This window comes from Corvus kubaryi, unplaced genomic scaffold (genome assembly GCF_017639235.1).
Source record: "Corvus kubaryi isolate FWS band 111438036 unplaced genomic scaffold, C.kubaryi_AGA036_p1.0 138, whole genome shotgun sequence".
NCBI classification, from domain to species: Eukaryota; Metazoa; Chordata; class Aves; order Passeriformes; family Corvidae; genus Corvus; species Corvus kubaryi.
The window spans coordinates 3,492,722-3,518,578 of NW_024580672.1; the positions used below are offsets into that span (position 1 = coordinate 3,492,722).

The 25,857-nt window shown below is 39.3% G+C and overlaps 1 protein-coding gene across 14 annotated transcripts in view; it reads left to right on the top strand.

Annotated features, from left to right (window-relative positions):
* CAMK2G (calcium/calmodulin dependent protein kinase II gamma) overlaps positions 1–25,857 on the top strand; it is a 207,425-nt gene that overhangs the window by 43,049 nt on the left and 138,519 nt on the right. The gene's annotated exons all lie outside the window — the stretch shown is intronic.

Sequence of the window (25,857 nt, forward strand, 5' to 3'; positions counted from 1 at the left end):
TCGATTTCAGTTAACTTAAGGAGCAAAACAAAACAGACGTTTGAAAAAACAATTGCTCCATTCAGTTCCAAACAATTATTTTGGCTACATGGTGAAGTTTGAAAACCCACTAAAGCTACACAGAAGCCTTTGGTGGATAAAATCAGTAAACTGAAATGTAAATTTTGACAGGGATTAAGAGAAAAATATTACAAATAATTCAGAAAAGGGTTAATCCTGTAAAATCAAACAAAATAATCACATGCCAGCTTAAGTTTATTGGGAAAGAGAAGCCAGTGACTGATTTGGTTAGCCTAGTGGATGTTAGGAAACGTGAGGAAATGTAGACAATTGCTGTGACTGCAAACCAACTTTCTGTATCTTTCTTCTCTATTTTTGGATAACCTGTCTTAGACATGCTTTCTCCTTGTAATGTACATTTAAAAAAGAGATATCAAAAAGAGGGGTGCCTGATCAAACCAGTAGTTCAGAAAGAAGTAGTGCTGTTAGGAGATGAGCAACATCCCAAACTTCTGAATGAACTTCAATATGAAGTATAGGAATGTTAAAAACTGCTGCTGTTCAATTAAAATTGCTGCTGATGGGGATCAGAATTAGTAAGTAGTGCTCTTGTGTTGAAAAATATTCCAAGGTTAACTCAGTATTGTATACCACAAAACCTTACCTTTATTCCCAACAATTTTTTGAAACTGTAGCTGAAATAGGGAGCTTTGGAAGATGATGTTCTCAAAGTATGAAAGAAAACAGGTTTTGCAAGGGTAAATCTGTCAGTAGAATGTGGGATGAATATGAATGAGGTGATACCGTTTTATGTTTTAGAATTTTTATTTTAATATGCTAAAGAAATTGAATAATCTTGTGGTAAGAACAACAAAAAAAAAACTTGGAATGGAATAAAATAAGTAACTTTTTGGACCTTCTGTTGTTTTTCTCCCATATTGGCATGGCTACTCTGATGGCATTGATGTGGAACTAAACCATGATTATACTGTTTTTTTCTGTAATGGAAATAGTCTTTCAGATCTGGCTTCAGCTGTTGGTTTTTCTGTTAATTGCTTATGGAATTCATGGCAAAGCTGCATAATTCAGGGACATGTTCAGAGACTTAGCCCAACCTAGGAAATAAAATAATCCTCCCATAAATTATGAGTATATGGAGAAGGCTGTCACATTGTTTTCTTGACTAGTTTTAAAAGCTCAAAAATACTGATCAGACAGGACTTTCTCTTTTTTATGTTAAATACAGTGTGATAGTTGGAAGTACCTTGAGTGCAATTCTGGCACTATGCAATGTAAATGTATTATTATAACAATATACTGGAGAAAAAATGTGTTGAAGAGAACAAATGGAGTTTGGTGAATCAACATTGCAAATACTGTTACACAGAGAAGCTCCACAGTTTGTAAGATTTCATTAAAATAATTTTCAGGTACTTCTGAAAATGTTATGATGCGTTCACATGATCCAATGACTGGATATGAAGAAATCAGAAATGACTCATGAAATATTTGCAAACCAACAAGCCTTCAGTGGGAATGTTAAAACCAAACCTATTTACAGTGCAGTTACTGCTTTACTGGGCCATTACAGACTTCTTGCTGAATGCAAAAGCATGGGATTTTTGTGGTAGCCATTGTTACAGTTAATATGATAAACCACCCTGTAGCGTCCTTTGTTCTCAGATACCAGTGATATACTGGAAAAATAGAAGTTTCAGGCCTTTTCCATTGAAAGGGGCATTTGGGAATACTCTGTCAAAAGTTAAGGTATGCTCTTAAAAGTCTGAGACAAATCTGAATTTTGCTAGCTGAACTTCTGTACAGATGAAGCAACTTTTCCTCACCTTTGTCAAATGAACTTGTGTTTAGTGAATCTCAAAAAGCACTAATGGCCTACTGGGATGAAGCTGACATGCTCATAAATTACCTGTCTTCATCTTAGTTCAACCATGTTAACCAGTGGAGTTCTGTATTTCCTAAGCTCTTATTTGTTGTTGTTACTTGTTGTCTGAAGTTGCCCAAGAATCATTTGAAGGGGTTTTGTTAAAAAAGACTATAAAATCTCCAAGTCTGTCTTTTCTCCAGGATGTAATGCAGATGTGCAGTAGTTTACTCAGGATTTTAAAGAGCTCTCCATGAGTCAATGTCCCCAGTATTTTTCTTGGCACTTTTTTTAGATCTGAGGTTGCTGGGTCCATCCTCTGTAACCTCTGGTTTTCTGTGTTTTATTACTTTGGAGGCCTCTTTTAGAAAACCATTCCTGTTGGGCAAATTGTCTATTAATACCCTTGCCTTTAAGAACATAGCATATCTTTGAAATTTCTTGTATGTTAACAAATTCTGTCAGACCTGAAGAGGCAGATAGGAATGTTCATTCAGAGTGGTTATTTCAGATGCAGAGCAAAAGTCATTGTGTTACCACACCAGTATTTTGTGTCTTACAAGTGTCTTCATCAAGTTGAATGAAGGATAACTGTCTTTTCAGACAGATTTTTACAGGCAGTAAAAGCTCTGTGCTGGTTGTCTCTCTTATCCAGCCAAGAACCCAAGATTTCCCTGGCTGCAGGAGACAGGTCTACGTTCCCTGTCAGAATCCAAGTTCTCCTACTGTTTGTAGTCCTTGCACTGTGTAAATCTAGTTCCTTAGCAGATGGTGGGAATGTCTGTTTCCTTCTCTTCTGCAGCCTGCTCTTTACAGGATTGTAATCAGTAAATGAGGTTCAATCCCTTGATCCCAGTATCCTGAACCCTGAGTATGGATGAGATTTATATATATTTCATTTCTCTCTTATTTTGAATCCTCAGTCAGCATAGAAATGCTGTCATAAGGATTTTCATTATAGTAATACTTCCACCTGTGCAAATGGGTCTTTAATTTGAGATGTTCCCATGAAGAAAATGTGTTTATTGAATCTAAATATCTCTTACCTTATGCAAGCCATTGAAGATCTTTTAGCAATTACAGAAGCCATTTTTAAAAATGAAAGAAAGTGAGGTTTGTGTTTTTCCTGATTTTCAGATCTTTTTGAGATTATATGACTGCTGGAGGCATCTTTCAAATAATACCAATTAATTAATTGTTAATTTAAAAGCTGCGAGTAATAGGATTATTATACTTTCTAGACACTGTACTACTTAACCTAGTCCCTATTTTCTTACATATTGACAAGGAAAGTAATGTTTTGAGTATATTGTGATGTATCTGTTTAGTGACTTTTCTTTGACATTATGGTTTTAACCTTCAATATTCCCAGGAAATAAGGACCGAGGCTTAGGGAAATCAAATAAACCTGCAGTCATAGCAAATTAAATAGCTGAGCTAATTCCTAGGTATCTGAAGGCAATGTGTCTCACTGAGGGTTTGGGCTGTGTAATGGATTATAATGTTAGGCAAGGAATTAATTTCTGGAAGGAGTAATGTTTGTTAGAAAGATTTGAGGTCAGTGTGTCAAAGACTTAACCATTTCCATAATAGGCATAAACTAGAGAATACTTTTTTTACTGTTGGACAGAGAAGGAACTTGTGTTGAAGATTAAAGAGGAAGAGAATGATTTCTTTGAGGTTCGTTTTTTCCCATATTAGTATTTTTGTTTCTACATATCATAACAGGAATTGGTAACATTCACATCCACATGGTCTTGTGAGAAGGATGTCATCTGAGAGGCAGAGTTGTGCATAAATTTTTAGATTCGTTTTCTTTTCTTGTCTTAAGTTCAGGAATGATCCATCTGTGATACAGTGTCCTGCATTACTCTTTCTTCCATGAAATGTTAAAAATCATATTCAAAGGAACCTTAGGTTCATCCCTCTGTCCAAAAGCAGGGTCACTCCATCTGTGACATTGTTTCACCTCTTTAAAAAACCTATGATAATAGAGACAGTATATGTTCCTCATCAATTTATTCTGATGAGAGCAGGCACTGCAACTGAAATCCCTTAGTTGCTGTCCTGTCTACCATGGGCATGTAAACATTTTATTTCTAGACTCCTGATGTACTCTAAGACTTGCACGGCATCCCACCTCCTGCCTGTGCCTGGGACTGATGCGATGTGTCTGATCTCTGCCACAGGGAGCGTTTCCTGAACCCCTGAATGCATTAGTTGGGTTCCTTCTGTCTCCTACAGAGAAGGTCTGTGCCCTTCTTGGCACTTAGAACTACACTCGGTGTTTCAGCTGAGGCTTTACAAGTGCCCAAGGGGACAGTGAAGTAGGATTAGCTCCTGTGTTGTTCAGGCCATACTCCCATGTAGACACTTCAGTACAATCCCTGCTGTTTTCACAATACCATGATGTTGTTGACTCATCTGTGAAAGATTATAACCCTGGGATCTATTCCCACAGACCTGCTGCTGGGACAGTAGTATCCCAGCCAGTGCCATCGTATCATTGAAGCTCATTTTCTTGTATTTGCCAAAAGAGATTAGCATTTTTTTTAATTGTTTTTCTAATTTGCCAAAATCTCCAAAATCATAATGTGATCTTCACCAGTATTTGAGCCCTGCATGTTGAATAATGATAATCTCTATTCTACCCTTCTTGCTGTTTTGAAAATATTGAACAGTCCTGGGTCAAAGGCAAACTAGTTTTTAAAACCCCACCCAGTGAAACCCCAACCAATATCAACTCTATGGCAATTAAAACAAAAAACCAGGTTTCTCTGGTTTGTTCTGAAGAACATTAAGTGTGCCAGGATAAGAAATCTGCTACTTGTTGATCATGCAGGCCAGCCTGCAGAGGCTGTGCTATCTGTGACCAGGAAAAGGAATGTGAAGAGCAGCCTCCATGCCCAAAAGGAAATTTAGGTATGGTTCTGGATTGCCACTGTGATGGCCCGTCTCTTCACAGCAGGCAGACTGAGTTACAAAGGTTGACAGAGGAGTCATGTATTCTTTCACAAGTCTACAAGTACCACAAAGGAATAAAACAAAGGCGGTCTCACATTCTCTATCCATAATCCCCATTAAAAAAGTGAGACTATTTAACATGATTACTATAGTTCATCTGATGTTCAGTACCATTAAATTACCAGTCTTTACACTTAATATATAATGGACAAAAAGGAGGAGGAAGCTGGGAGTTTCCCTGACAGTTTTGGGAATGCATATCAATTTGCTCAGTGCTGTGTGCATAGCAGGGATTTCTCTTATAGCAGAGAAATTGAAATCCAGTGTTCTGTGTTCTCTCTTGGCTCTTTCTAGACGCTCTCAGTTTAGGGAAGTTAACACTTCTGTGCTTGTATTTTCCTATATGACTAAAATGATCCAGAAATGTGAAAATGAAAGGGAGGTTTGAGAGGTCATGTAACCTCCCCACTGATGTATTATTAGTTATAAATTCCTGAGACATATTTGTGTTCAAACCTCTGGTGAATGGGACTTAAAACCTCCACAGCTAACTTCTTCAAGAGCTTTTTCCTTAGTAATGCAGTGTTTGTACTAACCCTCAGCTTCCACGTATTGTGCTTACTTCTTGTTTTCCCTACCATTAAAGAAGGAGAAAAGTGCATCACTATTCTTTCCATAACACCTTTCCTTAAATTAGAAACCCTAGACCTTGCTGTTTCCTCATGGTCCTTCATGGTTGTATCTTGTGCTGTCACCCCAATTTCCTCAACCTTTTCTTTTAGGCCATGCTTTTTTGTTGAGTCAGCGTTCATGTTGCCCTTCTTTGGTCTTTGTCCAGTTTGCCTATACCTTTATTTTGCTTATCTTCAAAGCAATACATACTCTTCTTCACCAGCATTCAGAAGCACTGTATTTTCACCTCCACTGTCTAATCCACAATGAAACTGTAAATTTAGAACAAGTTGAGATTTACCTTTTTTGTAGCCATCATATTATTGATGTAACTACTTTATAATCAGGTCAGTATGGTAGGAAAGCACTGTGTAATTAAAATGCAAATTGTCTTGATTCAGGAAATCACATCTTTTCAGACCTGTCTGTAAGTCACGTGTGTTGGAAATGAAAAATCTGCTTAAACACAATTCTTAACCAGAGTTTATGGATTTGAAGTATTTTAATTGGAAGAAAAAGCATCTGTGGTGTTTATATCTCATCATGATACTGTGTAACCCTGGCAGTTTTCGGAATTTCTCCTCAAATTCACATATTGACTGTGGTAGTGTGGAAACAATTTGTTTATTCTTAGCAGCTTGCCTACACAACCATGCAAATCTAGAGGATAAAGTTGTCAAAACTTCTAAACATAAATACCACGGAGTTGATGCTGCAACAGATGGGAAAGTGCCACCACTGCCACTGACATTAGGACAGCCTGACACTCAGGGTGAAAGTAATTTCTTGTAGACTGGTTACGATGTAGTGAACAACACATGTAGTGCAAAGGATTTGCATTTTGGGAAATTTGTGTTGCCTTCTTCTGTATTTCCCTCTCACAGTCATGACAGCTAAGCAAAAACATGAGGTGAGACAAATAAAACAGCTTAATGAAGGATGGATGGGATTTTTCTGTCTTATGTTCATGCTCAGGTTTTTTTATTCATAGATCACATTAAAAAAAAAACAAACAACTACTTTTCTCTTTCCAGCCACCCTTTCTTTTGAGAATAGACATTGTATCATCAATGACTTATTTCCAAATATTGCCCCACCATCTTTTCACAGTGGATATTCTCTATTTCTTGATCTCCTTAGTCACAGGCTGTCACTTCTTTTCACAGAAATGGGGAGGAAGACATCAAATCACTACACATTTGAACCCCCTCCCCATCCCCCGAGGACATATTTTTACAGAAAGAGCTGGCAGCATTTCAGAGTTTTTAGAATTTTTCCTTTCCCTATGGGTTGAATCAGACCTTGGCCAAGAAAACCCAGTCAGTAAAAACAAGCCACTGTAATAGCAACGCAGCTGTCAGATGTAACATTAGGCCATGAGTGGTATTGTAGGTGGTGCTTCTAAGTAATTGTTTTGTTATTTCATTGTTAGTGAAGAGCTTAGGGACAAGGCTGAGAGAACATGACCCTTTAAGAGACCGCGTGTCCTCCCATGTACGAGTCTGTTACATTTACCCAGACAATGTGCCAAATTTGCTCAACCTCGGTTTTGTCACCCAAACCATGATGCAAGCACTGTTGGTCATTGGTAGTTCTGACATCACTGTGTTGCTGAGAGGAATCCACGTCCTGCAGACATCGCACCAGACCCAGTGCGGAGGTGTGTTAATGCTGCTCTAGCCCCTGGGGAGCAGTGTACTGGCGGACAAACTAATGAACAACCTGTTACCAACTAACGCAGGCAAGCTCAGAGTAGCTCCAAAGGAGCCTTGATACATATGTTGCATTTTAATGGTTTGTGGGGCTTTGGTTTTTTTCTTTCTAGAAGTGAGTGTTACAGTGATGGACCTGTATTAGCGCAGGTAATTTGCCTGGGAAGCAGATACAGTGGTCAAAACAGAGAAGAGCCAGCATGGCAGAGCAGGATATTGGAGAGCTCTGATGTCAAGAGGAAGTGTTCCATCCCACAGTCTGCCCAAGCTGGCACTCCGAGCAAAGCACGTGTCTCTCTCAGACACCATTTCCTGGTGTTAATAAGTTAATAAGTGGAAGTGGTCTGTAGGGGAAGTGATGTATCTGTCACAAGTTTGATAGTCCAAGGATTTGACTAGCAGAGTTTGAGGACAGCTGTCAGGACTGCAGCTGTCAGCTCAGAACTGTTCTGTAAACTTCAATTTCTAATTCACTGCATTGCTGAGAATGCCTTTTTTTGTTGTTGTTGGGGGTTTTTTTGCTTGTTTGCTTTGTTTTGTTCTGTTTTTGCTCTTTACCTTCTGAACGTGTCATAATTCTTACTTGCATGAGAAAGTCAGAGGTGCTGAACTCAAACCCACTTACAAGGCGCTAGGTAAAGGAGTAAACAAATTAAATCAGCCACAATCAAGCCATGCAAGCCACTCCTTTCTCCTGAGGCTGAATATAAGGAATTTGAAGAATTCCTAAAGTTAGCTGCCCAGGAATGTTGCACCCCCAGTTCCACGCCAGCAGCACAGATTCAGGGAACACTACAAGGAGGAAAAACAGATTTTCATTTCAGAAATTATGAAAGTGTCAATAAAAAAGCAAAAAAACCCAAGAATCTTGCGTTCATTCTGGTCATGTTTAATAAAGTCATGGAAACATTTGAGTTTTTACATAGAGACTATGTCACAAAGTGGACCCAAAGGAGTCTGTGTAATAACTTGGTTTCCTTGCCTGGCTGGGTGCTCCTATGAGCTAATTATAAGGGAGCTGCAAGCCACCCTTGTTTTTCAGTATTGCCAAATTTCACAATTTCATGGCAAGACTTTCTACAGTTGCTTCAGTACTTCAAGGTTGCTTGGTGTATCAAAGCAGTGGAGAATGTCAGTTACGTTTTTTTTACCTTCCTGATTATTGGAAAAAAGAATTGAAGTATGGAAGCATGGATTTCATATAGGAAATCATAGGTCCCACAAAATATTGTATTTTGAAAATGTCATTAATTTAAGCAAAATCTTTCTTTAAAGCATTTTAGGTGAGAATTTTTCTTCTTGCAGTCATTATCAGGCTTCTGATTGATGCAGTATGCGATACACTACATTACAGCAGAATAATGCCATGTTGTGATAAAGTAAGCTCTTGCCAACTGAAGATTGCAAGCTTGAAGTACTGACTTGTCTTCTTCTCTTGGCCACTGATCAGTAGAGCCAAAGAATGAGTTGACAGGGATGAATTCGCTTTTCTATGGATTTTGGTTAATTTTTGTATATTCCATTTCAAGTTCAAAACCACCAACTTCATGTAACTATGTTTTGTGGAGTCCTGGCCTCTGCAGCAAAGTTTTTAAAGAACAGGCATCCACTGAAATGTTTATAATCAGCAGGCACCACAGTGAGTCACCAGTATGAGTCACTGACCTAGTTGTAGCGCACGGGATTGTGAAAATGGGGTCAGATTTCCCTCTGCCACATGGAGAGGGTACACTCAGCCTGGTATCTGCACTATGCCAAAATGAGAATGTGGCCCTGGATGGTGGGTCCTAGTAGGATCGCAGAGCCTATCCTCAGAAGTTTCTCCACAGGTTGAAGTTAAATGAGATGCCACATGAACTTTAAATTAGAGATTGCCACCAGCAGCAACAGAATCTTTACAGTCCTGAGCACACTGACCAGTGCTCTGTCACCACCAACAATGTTATCCTTATGTTTTCCAAGTTAAGGACAGTTATGAGCACAGCCAGAAGGGGCTGTCAGGCAGGTTGTACTGTTGTGGTTCAACCAGCTGTCCATCTACTCAGCTTTTCTTAGTGTTACCATATAGTAAGGGAGAGAGCACCCTAGGTCAGCTATCAAAATGCTGGGCTTACCCTTATTTATAGGCCTTTTTCCCTTACCTATCACTTCCTCTTGTAAATATTTCTAAAATAATGGACAAACATTTCGTCAGTTGCAGATGTATGTCTGGTGTTGATAGAAGTTTGATGTAAACTAGAAAGTTATTATGAAGGGTTGACTACATTCTTTTTACTCCTATCCAAGCTGATTTTCCACTAGGAACTGGGTGAAATGTTTTCACAAATCCTGTGGAAAGATCACAGCATTTCAAGCATCATTCCATGAAAATGTTCAACGAAAAAGAGCGATGTGGGTGCTTACAGTGAGAACGTATGCACTGCACAGGCGATGTACCAGAAGCTGCACGGCACTTTGGTGTGAGAGAGACCATGAAAAGAGATGAGGCTGGCCAGTAGCAAGAGGCTTACAGAAAAGAAGAGACAGTGGAAAAGAAAGGGCTTAGTTGCAAAACCAGTCAAAGGCTGAATGTTATGGTATGGTGCCCATTCACAGAGCAGCTGCCCTCAGCTTGACCACCAAATTGCTAGACAGTGAACTCAGTGAATCTCACAGATTGGACCAACCAGATGTCATAATAATTAATTCCAACTGTCCAGTAATTGAAAACAGCAGAGAGGCAGCAATTTCTTGTTGACAACATTAATACAACATCGTCTTTAACTGGAAAAGCCTCAGGTTTCATAGTTTTGAATAATGCAAAAGGAAATAATAACATTCTGGATTCTAAGGTAGGCTTTGCTATGAGGTAAGACTGGAGTGTTCATGTATCTCAGACGGGACTCACTCAGCAGCCATAATTCTAAAACATCCCTTTGAAAGCTGGTGTCTGTGTATAAGGCAGGGCTTCTTCACAGGCATGTATCTGTCCATTAACAAGCGATAATTTCAAATCGCATTTCACAAAATATTTTGAAATGTTTTTAAGGATTTTCAGAAACTACCTTAGGAGCGCTTTGCTTCTTTTGTGTCAGTTTTAACTTTACTGCATAATGTAATTATCCTCGAGGTAAATCATTCTCAGGCTACTTTTTTCTTATTTAAACGTGATATTTTAATGTGTATTTTTGGCTGAGGATTTAAATGCCCAAATTGCATTCAAATGCTTTAGGGCCAGAGCACACAGCTCCTGTAACAACTGTTGCCTCTATTAGTAACTCCTATGTTCAAGAGATCTAAAGTGAAACTTTTTGTCTGTATATTCCTGTTCTGTTTCTCATTTTATTTGAAGGATGCTAAAAATGAGGATGGCAAAGATTGGGCTTGTTGATACACATAACAGTGCATGAAGAGTGCTGGATCTTCCATTTTGTTAGGATGAAAGCCTTTCTGCAAAGTAATATGGTAGTCATTTGCATCTGATCTATAATGTTCAGATCTCTTAATTGACTAGGAAAGTGTAGTCCTCAGCATACCACAGGAATTTAATTAAGCAGACCTACTTTGTTTACATGGTGCTAATGGGAGAAAATTTACCTGCAGTTGTGACACAATTGAGATTTATGTTTTTCATCGGAAAAATATTACTATCATTTCTAAGATTTTTATGTAGTTAATTGTAGATAGTTTAAGAAATTGTTCCTTAAAGACTTCACATATAATTGTTGTAATTACACTCTTTTATCCTGCCTAGCACTTCAAATGGAAATATCAGAACTTGGTTTTACAGTTCTTATGTTTGCCATGAGGAAGTAGGGAAATGAAACAGATAAATAATTAAGGCATTGGCTTTAATGGGAGCTTAGGACTTTGGTTAATTGTTTGGGTGTTTTCAGTACAATTGATACTTGGTATTATAAAAAAAACCCCAAGAACAACCGGCCAAAACCCGCCAAAAAACCCCAAACAACCCTCTAGTACTTAGTGTCTCTAATGCAATAACAAATATTTCTGCAGTTCAGCACTTGTGAGCAGCACTAGAATAGCAAACCTGTGCAAACAACTCAGATCTTCTGAGACACTCTGAAGTAAAAAGTTACTTTGTGCAAAACTCAGCACTTTGTGACCATTCGGATAATGGCAAACCAATGTTCTCATCTCAGCACTTGCCTGCTTTTCTGCAATAATATCCCAGTGTGAATGTATGACAGGAAAAAAAACAACAACAACAACAACAAAAAAGCCCCAAAAACCAAAAAAAACAAACACTTAAAGATTTCTTTTCCAAGTTCATACAAAGTGAGTAAAAATAGATTTGGTCATTTATAAATACATTTTATTATATACAGAATCAAGTGCAAAAGGTTATACCTGGGATTTTGATATGCTGGAATACTTGTAGTTAGTAAAGGGAAATGTGATTTTTTTTTTTCCCTCCTTACCAGAATCCTGACGTGACATTAAGTAAGGGTGAGCTAGGTTGGGATAACTGACAAGCTGAGATGAAGAATTTGTTCCTTTTCACAGCAACTTCAGGGTGTAATTCTACTGTTCACCCTGATGCTTCCAGGATGCCTTTCTGGCTTTTAGCTATGTGCTGCAGGAAACTATTTCAGTGTGTGCTGCGTTTGTAGCAGTGTGACAGGAACAGCTGGACAAACTGCTCCAGTCTACAGAGCTGGGTTCCATCCCCATTCTCTTCCTGGTCTGAAACACGACTGCCCTTTTCCCATATTCTCTCTCCCTATTTCTGACTCATTCACTGTTTCTTTTTATATACAGAAAGGAACTATTCCTGTGCAGGAGGGGTCAGAGCTGTTTCTGCAACTTTACGCTGCTTGTACAAAGGTGGTATCTGGATACCTCTCATTCACACAGTGCTCTGAAAACTTGGGGGACCAAAGTATCTGGCCCACAGCAGACTTTTTTCCAACAATATTCAGCTCCTCTTTGTCTCATCTCCTCCTGGTGGCACTGGGGGAGGGGAGGGAGAACAAAGCAGCTGGATTGGCATTTGTCACGTGGCAACAAAAATGGCAAATCACCATTATAATTTTAGCCTGAGTTATATGATATTAAAGGATTTTTTCATCATGCTTATGAAAGAGACCTTTAACGAATGTTTTGTGGTCAAATAAACATGAAACTTATGGAAAAGGAAAGTCTCATTGCGTACAGAATGTTCTCAGCTCTTACATAGAACTGGGAATCTAACAGATTACTGATGAACCATCATAGAACATGTTTCACAAACTGAAGTTAATCCATGGAGTATTTATCAGGGATTTAATCAGAAAAGGTCTGGAAATTCATCTGGAGCACAAGCAGCCTTTGTTCAGCAAACTGCTGACATGTTCCTTCAGGCAAATTTTTCCTTTGGCTGGATTAGTTAAGCAAATAACTATGCAGAGTGCTTACTCCTGGGTTTGCAAATCTGAAGCAAATTTACCTGCTTTACAGGTGCACTGCATATATGAGTATGTCGGAGCAAGATCAAAGTCACAGTCTTTGGGACTGTGTTTTGATTCAGTAAAGCTCAGGTCCTTTGAAACAAAGGAGAGCTCTGGTTCTGAGTTATCAGCAGGACTGCTGGTGGTCATCACCAGGTGGTTGAGAAACACTTCCGATACCACTGAAGTCCTATTCGTATGGTTTTTTCCCTTTTAAACAAGGAAACAAAATTGAAATCAGGTATTCCAGTTCTAGACTCCTGAGGAAAGATGCTAGCAAGCTAGAGGGCACTTGGTTCTACCAAGTAACTCATAAATACACATCAGTTGTCCCATAACTGTTAGACAATGGCCAATTAAAAATATGGCTTTGGAGAGCCCTGTAATAGTAAAAGATATAATTTATGATTTAGAAATCCTTTCAGAGACTTCAATCAATTCAGAGAAAGAGAACTGTGTGTGTGCAAGTGCCTGGTAGTGAGCTAGCTCCTGTACAGCCAGAAGAAAAACCAAATACTTTTCTTGGGGAAAATAATGTAATTCTCTCTGTATGCCTGTTAGGAGTTTGCAAGGGAATGTCCGCATCAGTAGAGCTGATGTAGATATTTTCCTGAAATATCTTACTATGTTACCTGAGACATCAGTTTTGTCCAAACGTGTCCAGTCCACAAGTACTTGGCAAATGGTTAAAAATATGTTTTTCTTTCTTGGCTAAAATCCATATTTTCCTTTAACCCAAGATGCTGTATTAGTTTTTTAATGACTGCCACTCTACTATAGAGACTTTTTCAATGATGTAGCAACTGTATACTCTTTTTCTGAAAGTGTCCTGCGTACTTGATTTTTTTCTCACAATGTTTCACAGACTCATTAAGTCAATCCCACCTCCTTTGCTGTTGAGAAATTTGAATTGCCATTCTGTGACCACTACAGACATGCCTGCAGGTGCTTTTGGACTGTGGCAACACCCAGTTGTTGTTCATAGGCCTGAGTGATGCTCTGACTTGACTGAGCCTGTGTCTTGTTTTGAAACATGTAAGTTGTGCTTGTATTGTGCAGCTCATTGCCCCACTTTACTTCCCCTGAATTGCCTTCCCCATTACCTTTGGTGGCTCAGAGTGGCAGAGCTGAAGTCAGTGAGACTAAGGAAGGAACTGGTCACGTCAGCCTTTCCTGTTGAGCTTTTTCCCTTTTACAGTTTTAGTAGGCCTATTAACACATTAAGGAAAGCTGGGGAGTCGTTTGCTCTAACAGAGTACTTGCGTACACTGTAGTCGAGATGTCTCCTAACACCCCCGCCTTGCGGGCAGAATGGAAATCTGAAAGCGTGCCTGGGTCTTAGGAGGGGGTTTTGCCTGTCTGACCATCACAAGTCAAGTCTCCATTAAGGTAGACAGGGAATGGAGATGCCAGATCTTTCAGAAACCATTTTGAAAATTATGAGCAGAGCAGGAAAGCAAACAATAAGATAATGAGTACATACTAATGCAGACATGCCCTGGACCCAGGTGAGAGGAGTTAACAAAAAAGCCAGGGTGAGCTTCCAGGAAGGACTACTCAAAGGCTTTATGTGGAGGATGAAGAGGTTTGGGAATCTGGAGACATCCTGAGAGCATGAACAGAGGAAAATGTAAATCGTGTCTTCAATTAAGGCTGGAGGGACTGAGAGCTCTTTGGAAAGAAAATGGGCTGTGATGGAAGCAGAGTTTGGTGTTGCATACGTGAAATAGGACAGAGGCTTGCAGAAAGCTGCTCATGCAGTTTTGGATATAAACACACCAGCCAGATCCCTAAGGAGTATGTGGAGAGACAGGGGTCTGCCTCTCCAACAGCTAGTGGGATTACCCATCAAAAAGGGAAATCCTTATCCTCTGTCTTGCTCTACAGACACTTCAGTACATTTCTCCAGTTTATTGTACCTCATGTACTCCACCTTTCAGGAGCTCCCACTTTCTTCTTGGTTGTATGGAAGGATCATGCAAACAGACAAGGTATGGCTGAAGGGAAAACAACAAATGAGCTGGGGTTCATAGCCAGGAGAGAGGAAGTTCACCTTCCTCTATGTCTATGTTGTATCTTACTGGTTTACACCTGCTCCTCATGGTTTCATTTCCTACTGAATGTTAGCTCTTCCCTGGCTGCAGCTGTCTTTTAGCAGATCTCTCTCAGATGGCTGCATTGCTCAGTCTGTTTGGCCAAGCTGATATTTGATCTTGGCAACATCCAAGCCAGCACTTTCAATATAAGTTACTCACTATCTTTAGCTGTATCTCTGTGATGAGAACTGAGATTACAGAGTTGGGGGAGAGAAGACAATGGCAACATAATGGAAACTAGACAGAAATCCTACCTTATTTCCTGAAACATCTTGACAACCTGTTGTGATTGTAGCTCTTCTTCCAGCTCTGGCTGTCTGTGGAAGGTACCCCAGCAAAGAGAAGGTAGTTCTGACTTTTTGCCTATCTGCCTTGTGTCCTGAAATCTTGCTAAAGGAAAAGCCTTATCATCTACCTTCTCTTTGCAGTGTATAGTACTGCAGCTTTTTGGAGAACATTTGTTTCTTTCCCTTAGTTATTGGAGGTTTATTGGCTGTTTGGTTGAGAAAAGCTCAAACAAGCAGATGTGTCAAGGTTGGTGTGATTGTCTCATTAAATGCACAGGCTTTTCTAATCAAAAACAAAAACTGTTGAGGACCGGCCTTCTTGTTAAATGCGTGAGACAGTAGAAGCTGTCTGGCTTGACTCATGGATTCGACAGAGGAGTTAGTAAGTTTACCTGAGGACATTCTGAAACATCATGAGACTGGTAGTAGCTAAAAATAAGGCAAGGCTTTTGGTGCCACCCTGGGAAACAGAACTCATGGGTGTGTGGCACAGAGAAAGCAGAGCCTGCTGTGTAGAGGCAGACAGGCTGTCCCACTGAATTCTTGCAAGGTGTCAAGGCAGTCAGACTCACTCACAGTTGTAGAGCTGTGGCTGAAGCTAATACCCAGTACCTGTAGGACATTAAGGAGGCAAGAAGAAATTATAAAAAGAGACAAGAATTAATAGGACAAGGAGTACAGATGGTTGAAAACTGAGAATTTCAAGGGATTCCAGAGTACCTAGGATTTTGCATCTTTGAACCTGGAAAGATTCTTACCTGAACTCAACATACATCAGAACAGCCAGAAAATAGACATCTGCTGCTCTCCTTTAGACCGCATACTGATTTGACTAGCTACCCTACAGCAACTATGCTGTGATACACATAGGCCCAGATGTTTTCTGATAATAAAACTGTAGCTTGCTAAAGCTTAAGGAGGAAGGATGCTGGGTCTTTTTCAGGAAGAGAATGGTGTGCTTAATGCAGCTGGACAGAGTTAACAAGCCAGAGTATTTGCTGTACAGAATAAACCTGTCTCAGCACCAAATAGTATTCTCCAACCCCCGTTACTGTATCAAGCTTTTGTTTGTCACAGGTACAAGAGATGTGTTCTGATTTTAACCTGCCTCAGATCTGGATTCCAGTTATGGATGTAGAGGGATTGTCTTTTGGAACTTGACTCGACCCACAGGTAGCTCTCTCTCACTGAATAGTTCAAGAATTTAACTAGACTAGCTACTTCTGAAGGTCTTGCCATGCGTATGTACCTCTTGAAACTTAATGTCTTCTCAAATTGAGTCTCATCTATCAAATCAGGCTACCAGTGCTTACTTTCACCCATTACTTTCTTTACTTTTTCTTTCTTACTTAGAACCTGAAATCTTTATGGTTTATATAGGGCAGAGCATGTCAGCTTCTCATTAGCACTTCCAAGTTTAAGGGAAGAAACAGAAACAGGACCATGGGTGTGGATACAAGACCATCATCAGTGAAGGGTTGCATAGCAAGGCTTGCTCTTTCAATGACTCCAGAAAAGGCATGACCATCACAGCTTGCAGGTGGGACTGCCACCAAAACAGAATAAGAATTAAATTGCGCCTCATATTTCTAGCACCTGATCACTGAGCTGTATGAAGAAGTCACACAGAAAGCAGCTACCATAGTGGAAGATAAAGCATACTAACTTCTGAAATCTGAAAAACATGGGTTTTATTATCTTTTGGCCCAGACTTGAACTAGGGGAGATATCTTGAAATAGAACTTAAAAATCAACTAGGTGCCTCAAGGATCACGTGACATGTATTTTCAGCGAACAACCAGAGGATGGGGAAACTCCCAAGTTAGCAATCCCATTAAAATTACAATATTCAATGGCAGCACCCACAGAATGTCCATCTCCCTGTAGAAACTGGTTTTTCTGCTACAAGCACATTCATGTTTAGATCATTATCTACTCAACAGTTCTTGATTCCTTGTACTTCAGAGGAAATGCTGTATCTGTTTTGAAGGTGGATGGCAGAGAATGTGAAGACTGACTTTATATACAGGTTATTTAAAACAATATTGCACATTTATTTTAAACTTAGAACACCAGTAGATTCCATATGCACCATCTTGCCCCAGAATCACTCTCCCTGGCCCTTTGGGATTTAGAAGAACTAATATTACAGACATAGAAGATAAAATGAAATTCTTCTGTAATTTTTCTATATTTTTATGACAGAAATAAATATTTTAGAACAACTTATTCAGGGCTAGTCATATCTATGGACTTTTCTTTCTCTCCAGATCTTGTTATTTGAATAACAGTCCCCAAGTCTTTTTGTTCTGGGTACAAACATGTTTCAAAGTTGCTTTTAGCCTATAGTTCCAGGCATCATTGTTCTTCCATTTTCATTCTGCCTGACCACTTCCAAACAACTTGTTTAGAAGGGAGCTGTGATATTTTGTTGGTACAAAGACCCAGGAAAATTTACTTATTACTTCTAGAGGACAGGAATCAGAGAGGAAAGAGATAACAATAAAAGGCCAGCATGTAAATTATTCTAATAAGTGCTTAGCACCATCCTTTGCATTGAAGCAGACACACAAGTGTCGCTACTCACAGGGAAGCAAAATTTCAGCTCTTGCCTCTCCTATTCTGGACAGATCCTCAAAAATTCTATTCACAATTGCATATCCTGTAGCACTGTTCCACTGAAAATATATGAGGCCTTTGACACCGGTTTTGCTACCAGTTTTGTGGAATTTCGTACTTTTTTCCAGGTAGGTATATGAAACTACCACCATTAGATGTAACTCTTAACCCTCTGCGAGCAATGCAGTAGCCATCAAATAGACAAGGCAGTCAGATAATGATCACTGATAGCATCCAGGTGCTTCACAGGGAAGTTGCAGCCAAGTTTATTATCTCTTGTGTTACCTTTAAGGTTTTGCCTGGAGGCCAGTGCTGAAATCAGACTTCCAGCCTGCCAGAAAATTTACAAGTACTTGCTAAGTCACCCTTCCTGCCCTGAAGACTTTCTAATCTAAAAAGTCCCTTTTCTATAGATAGAAAGGTGATGCATAAATCAAATCCAGACTTACATTTTGCAGCAGGTTGACACTGATTTGCTTGATGTCTTATAGAGAATCTGTGAGAGAATCAGGAGTGTTTCCTGGGAATGCCCTGAGTTTCAGCCCTGTGTCTTTCCTAGCCAACCTCTTTTACAGGCCAGAAAGACACAGAATAGTGTGTGACTGAAGTCTTTTAAGTCACCCTATTCAGTGGGGGCACTTATGGTTATGAAAAACATCCAAAATTGCAGATAAAATGGATCTGCAAAATCCCACTCAGTTCCTATAAAAATGAATATTCTACCAGATGTCATGTTTTTAACAGAGAACAGATTGGGGCTAGTTATGTGTTTTCATTGTTTTCTTTTCTTTTTTTTTCCTTTTTAAGTCTTCTCATGGGAATGCATACAGTTTATTTCGTCTGTGTGAGAAAGGGCAGGATGTTTTGCTGGTTATTTCATCATGTGTGAAGAATAAAATGTTGCCAAAACCTACATTGAACATACTTTCTTAAGAAAAGCAGGTTAAATTACATTAAGCCTCAAGGGGGTTTAGTCACTGTAGAAAAGTCAGTCTGTAGTTTCTTGTATACCAGCAGGTTGGAATGCCCATACTTGCCCAGAATATCACTTTTCTATTATACTGCCTGCTGAATTTTATTTAACATACTAATCTCTAATTACAACTTCTTCTGTATGTGAGATTTTGGAAACTCATATAAAATCCTTTGAGACAATATTTTATCTTTCTCTCTGCATACATCAAAACTTGAGACAGAATTCCTTAAATTTGAAATATCTGTACATGAAAGGAACAGATAGTGTTGAACTGGAAAAATGCAGAAGGCTGATAGCATCTCAATTAGTTCTCATGTCTTTATGTTGCTGGGACATGAAACATGAAATGGCATTTATCACAGAAAGTTAGGCAATTGAAGGTGATCTGTGCTTGACATTCAAGTTGTTTAAAGTTTTATCAGCTCTCTGAATGCCTGTTTGAGATGTAACCACCCATCTTGCAGTCAATGATATGTTGTTCTCAGCAAACGTACTTAGCATAGAAGAATGGTACTTGCCTCTGCACACATTCATGTGAGTCATCCACATGATTTTAAAGGAGATTTTCATTAAGCACCTGCATGAAAAAAAGGTTGTTGGAATCAGTCTTTAATTCCTCAATGTATTTTATAAATTTTAGGATTTTGCAGGGTGGAAAAGGCTCTAAAAAGACAAATATAAGTAAGTCATCAGCAGTGAAATGTGGCAGTTGCAAGTTTTATTATTTGAATGCTGACAGGTCATTTCCCCTTTGCCTCTTGCATAGACTGTAATATTATCACCAGTCAGCACCAACCATCTGACTTGTCAGCAGAAGGGCAGGGAAATCACACACTAGGCAGGGAAAGCTTCTTCTTTTCTTTCCCAGGGAAGTCCATGACAGGAAACAAAGGAAGAAATTATAAACTATGATCAAATAAGATAGAATCATCCACTCAGGAATTTTGTTCTCCTTCCATTGGGTGATAAGAACAAAAGGCTCAATGTTTAGCTGCTCTGACCTTGAGAAAGCCAAGTTAGTTCTCTGAGCACTGGGGCTTTAATGGTGACTAAAAGCAAATGCAGAGAATGGTTATATTCCAAGGGGAGGACAAGTAGAGTGGGTTGGGGATGGACTACAATTCCACCAGTTGTGAAAGACTATTAAAGAATCTACCTTTGCAGAAAAAAATATTGGCTAGAAATTTGGCTTTTTTCTGGTTGCATGTGAGTCTGACCTATGAAACAAGGTGCAGCACTTCAAGTACACAAATATGTCACCAGACCTCAACAAAGCCCTTAATTATACAGTGGTTAGGGAATTACTGCATTGCTAGGAGCATGAAGTGCTCGGTAATATCCCACAGCTGTCTGAAGAAACCTTTGTGCTGCTGCCAAATAGTTTGTGGGGACATTAAAACAAATAGCAAGTCCTGAGCAAAAAAATTAGACTGAACTCCTTTACTTACAGAGAACAGCAGTGTTTCTGGGCTCAAAATCTGGGCAGTCCTGCCTTGGTACCTATGCCAGTAAGAAAAAAGGGCTCTTAAACCTGTTCTCTGTTCCAGCTTTTGAAGGGATGTAGATACCTCTTTTATCCCAGCTTTATATTGGTGTATCTTGGCTGTTTATGGTGTGTTTTGTCAATTTGTCTCTTCTCCCTTTCAAATACTGTTAGCATGCTTGAGTCCTTTTAGACAGACATCAACAGTTACAATGCCAACCCTAGGAAAGTGATAAGTTACCAGATGCAAGGGATGCATCCTCATTGGATGTGATTTTACAATTTTGTTAAAACCTTGAAACTAGTGGAGACATGCAAACTTGTGACATGCAAACAATTTTTTGAAACATAACAGTTTTTTAATACCAGGAAGCCTATTATTTCCAGCCTGGTCAGTGTAGAATGGGAAGATCCTGTAGGTATGGAATGAAGCGAGTTATTTTTGGAAACAGAGTTGAAGAATTCTGCTAGTTAATGTAAGAGAGTAACATCAAACAAAGTAGAAAAATGTTACCATCTAGATCTGAATTGTTTGCTATCATCTTCTTTTGTTGCTTTAGATGAATCAGAATTTTTCTGTTTCTTACTGACCTATCCACTTAGTGGACTATAAACCTTAGTTACTGCCTAGACATGCTGTGCAGTTTGACTAATGACTATGTGTGGAGCATGCTGTTGCCCAAGATAGAAGATCTTACAGATATGCAAAGCCAAAACTGTTTTTAACAGATGAGAGTCTGAACATCCACAGTACTATGGCTTGAATTTGTTCCCTTTGTAAATCCTTTTGACAAATGTGCAGATCTTCAGTCAGCCATTCTCTGAAATAATTCAGAACTAAACGTAGCAATTAAGGGGCCAAATTTTGTAATGAAATATCCAGATAGTTGTGTAAACAGCACTACCAATCACTAAGCATCAGTCCTGGTCAGGTCAGGTGGTATTTCCTCAGGGTTCCTCTTGCACAGGATTAAAAAAAAAAAAAAAAAAGAAAAAAAAAAAGGCTTTGGTTATATGCCTCTATCCCATTTTGGCTCCTTACAGTCTTTTTCAGGCCTGCCACTCCTTGCTGACACATTACCAGGTCACCTCCGCTTCCGTCCTTTTGCTCTCTTTTTCCCAGCCAGGCCACCCGCCTGGTCTTTTTGGACAAGTGCCATCCAGCAAGCCTAAGGAGGTCTCCTCTGCAGACCAGAATTATTCGTCAGACCAGATAGAAATCTGTTAAAGCTGCTGGATTTTCTAAACTGCTTTTATGGGCCATCAATACTACACTTATTCATATCCTTTTGTGGAACAATACATATGGCTTCATGTGAGTCAGAATGAATTTTCTTGGCAACCAGCAACGTTCAGGAGGTGAATTTGCCAAACCCTAAATTATTCAGTGTCCTTCTGTCTCTGGGGCATTTTAATCTCTGCAGCCATGAGGTTCTTGTGTTTGTGTCAGGCAGCACTCTTATTACACAGGAAGATGGCTTTTCCGGCTGCCAGTTCTCGGTGCATTTCCTGCTCAATTCTCTGTCCCTGCTTACAGAAATAATTGGTAAGGTGGCCTTACCTTGCTTGCACAGGTTTCTGTTGTCTGTGGCATGAGTACTACGAAAAGAAGTACCAAAATGCAGATGTATCTTTGGAAACTCTCTCCCAACTTTTCAAATACCTTTGCTTTCAGTTTGTTTTCTATCAAGTTTTTGCATGACTTCCCGAGGAAACAGCAGGAGTTGATCTCAATTTATAATGTAACTGATAATGACACTCTCAGCAGCTGGGAGTGAACAGCATGGTGAATGTGTGGTTTTAGGAGGAAATGGTTCCTTGCTTCCTTTCACACTGCTTTCCAACAGGATGATCTTACTTTCCTTCATTGTATTTATTACTAATTACAGACATCCTTTATAGGATGGCTTATCTCCTTCCTCCCTTGAATAATGTTTAAACTTCAAGGAGCTATTTTCTTGCAAATTGGGAAGTACACTCTTTTTCAGGACATCATGAACACAGAGTAGTAGTAATATGCTGAATACCTTGGAGTTCTCAATCTCTTCTATGGATGGAAACCAACCAGAAGACCAGTTCTACTCCCACCTGCTGGAAAGAATGTTGGTGGGGCATATAATTTATTCTATTCCTGCAAATTGTTAATGGAGTTGTAACAATGAGAAATTCAGATACATCAGAACTCTTTGTGCTTTAGCATCTCTGAAATTGAAACTTGAGCCTGAATGTTCTAAGGGAAAGATATCTCCAACAAAAAACAATGAATGATTCCTTTTCTTCTGCAGAGACTAAGAAGCTCTGGCTACAGGCTAGCACCTTTGTACACCACTGTCAGTGTAAAGGTGAATGTGTTTGAAGGTGCTGATTCACATGCTATGTGATACTGCATTACAGTTTTGTTACTGACAATGGCTTGGGTAAGTGATTCTAGAGAAACCACAATCCTCTGTGCTCAATGGATCAGCTTCTTAAAACTTTATTTACTTAATTAATTTATCCTTACACTCATTTTCAGGCCTTGTGTTTGTGGTGAGGGTTAGCGCATTCTTGTAGAACTAATGAAAGGTTATGGGCTGCTGTAAAAAAGTTGCATTTAGAATCCGCTTTAGTGTGATCAAGTAATTTTTCATACCATATCAGCCTTTGAGAAGGAATCCCTACTTATTTGACCAACCACACGTGGATCATATTCTTAGAACAAGTGAATAATTGAAATTCTTTAATGTGTAATGAATTGTGAGGGATTTTTCAGTTATTTTTTCTTTTTGTAAGGCGGAAAGTGCCTTACAGCATGGCTATGTGAGGAACATGTTCACTGCATCCAATCACTTTAAAGTTATGGCGCTTCACTTCATTGCAGGGTATCTGTATTGGAGAAGGTCAGTAACCAGAAAGGTACAGTTGGCTTATCTGAATGATGAGCCCATTGAACAAAGCTGCTGCAGCTGCAAGTGTAAATGGATTCAGTCACTTTAAATCTGATTTATACAAAGTCAGCTTTTACCTACAAGTAGCACTTTAGCTTTAGTTAGACAAAACACAGGGACATGGATCCTATTGGTAACCTCAGAGTGGACATTAAAAATTACCCTTCAAACTTCCTGCTTGAATCTGTTCCTTTCTTACTTGGTACGTGATAATTGGAAAAGCAAGGCAAGTACACACTTCCTAAGTGGTGTTGGGGGAAGGCCCTTGTATACAAAAAGCAAGAGGACAGGTATTTTCATTCCTTTCCCAATTCATTAAGCAATGCTGTGCTTTATGTTGTGCTTTCCTGCTCTCTCATGTATCAGTGTGGGGTTTTCCTTCTCTTCAAGCTACGACAAGACTGTGGGAATGCTGAGGAGCTTATAAAAATATTGCTTTTGATCAACTGGGAAATTCACTGATACATAATTATAAATGATCACCTACTCGAGTTGCCTGGATAACAAGAGGTCTAGTCCACTACAGAATCTGTTAAGACACTTACATATTTCACATGCTTTTAGCAATGTCAGCATAGATAGATATTTGATCTATTCAATCTGGCATCCTGCCTTTTGACCTGGCTGCTAACTGAGGGTTAGGTGATCAGCACGTTTCCAGTCTCTTCTCTCACCCTGAAAATACACATATGCTGCTTTACTGTAGTAGCCAGTTTTCTGCCTTGGAGGGACCCTGGATTCATGAGTTGCAAAGCTAAGCTTTAGTACCAGCTCTGCCACTGACTCACACCTTGGCTGTAAGAACCTTCACTGCTGTTGAATTATTTAAAGTGTCCAGCCCACTCATTTAAAGCTTGTCTTTTCTCAGGATTTTTGGGATGTTTTGTAGAGTTATTATTTATTTTCAGTTCCAGTCAAATCTATTCAAATACATTCAAATTAATTCCCTGAACCAGCATCTTAAAACATGTTCTTTAAATGCAAGCATCTGAAAATTCTGTTGATAGTCAGAAAAGTTAACTGTCTGTCAGGCTCGGCAAGTGTCAGTCTGTTGAGTTGAAGATCTCTTCCCTGGCTGAACTCTGTTCATGTGCCATGTCATCTGCAGCTTCACCTCTAGGAGATGAGGATGAAGGCCTAGCGTACAGCTGACGGCTGGAAGGAGGCTTCCTTCCTTCCCTTGCACATGGCTGATGAATCTGCTAACATTGTATGTTACACAGACAAAAAGCTAAAAAATACAGACACAAGACCAGAGGATCCAAGGAAACAAAAAGCAGTAAGCAAGGGTACATGTAGGTGAGCCTGTAGGAAGCTGGGCACGCAAGGAGTGGAGGGGAGAATTATTTAGGGCACAAAGATGACTGATGAAAACTATGTATGTCTCCATTGGCATTTACATGACAGAAGCTATGTATGAAACAAGTGTCACTTAGGGGAATCCCTGGAACAGACCGTTCAGATTGTGTCCACTGGTTGTAAGTATGTTTGGGCTGGAAATCAAAGTTCTCTGACCATCACAGCTATTGGTCTGGGGCACCTTCCCCAATGATGAAATGAGGCAAAAAGCATGTCACTGTTTCACAGAGAGAATCAGTCATTTTAAGAAACAGGATGTTTTGAAGTGGCTTCCTTCAAAATCCAAGGCTCAGCATGTCCCCTAATCTGATATTCTTGATATTTGTTCTCTAGCAAATTAAAGCATTACTTTTCTAAGGATCTGTCTACTGAGGTTCTTATGTGTTTGCTTTTGAGCATCTGTGTTTGGATAATTTAATCTTTGTTTTCATCTCTGTCACTGGACTTCTTCAAGGAAACCAAAATATTTTGTAGAAAGAAAAACAGTGCTCTTAGGCACAGGCTGAAGACATAATGGAAATACACCATGCAGTGTAATCTGCTTTTAATTGGTCATATAATTCAACTATTGCTAGTTAAAGAAGACACTGGAAACAAAATGTTTGCCCTCAGAAAAACTAAAATTTGTTATAAAAAAACTATAGAAAATTAATAAATCAGAGTGAAACTAATCATATGGAAAATCTCAGCAAACAATCATCATGCAATGGCTGGGATAATTTCAAGTGTATTAGAGGTACAAATGGGCTTGAAATAACACGGGGCTTTTTGCTTTGAGTTACAGCATTAATATGATAAAGTTTTGATTCTTTACTGTTGTATTTATCCAAAAGAAAGACTAGCTTTTTTTAAAGTTAAGCTGCTTGGAAAAAGTAATTCTAGATTCCATCATTCTCCATTTAGGTTAATACGGTAATTAAAGTCTGCTTTTTAGAACAGAGCAACTATTCAAAAGCTTTCCTTTTTCATTCAGATTATGTAGTGTGTAGCCACAGCACAAAACTATCCTACCATTTTGCCTCTACTTTTCTTTCAAAGTTGTTTTCTTTGTCCTGTGTTAGGCTATCTGCCAGTTGTACTGGGAAATTTTCTGATATCTCTTAAATGCGTCAGCTATTAAATAGCTGTAGGAATATCGGTTATAGATCAAAGCCCCCTTATGCTAAGGGACTGCACAAACACAAGACAAGGAGAGGACCCAGTGCTTTCCCTTAAAAAGTACAGGCTAAGTGGAGTAACATTCTAAGTGCCTGTGTGTAATTGGTCAGCTGCTAGCACATTTGTTTTGAATCTTACCTCTATGCAGGATGGTGACAAAGAGTATCTCCTTAGTGAGCCAGTGAAGATGCTTTTCTGCCTGTCTTTTCTTCTTTAGGTAGTATATAATGCATTGGCTACAACACTGAGCTCCACTTTTGCTTTCTCCTCCAAGCGTGGTTACTGGGGTTGTG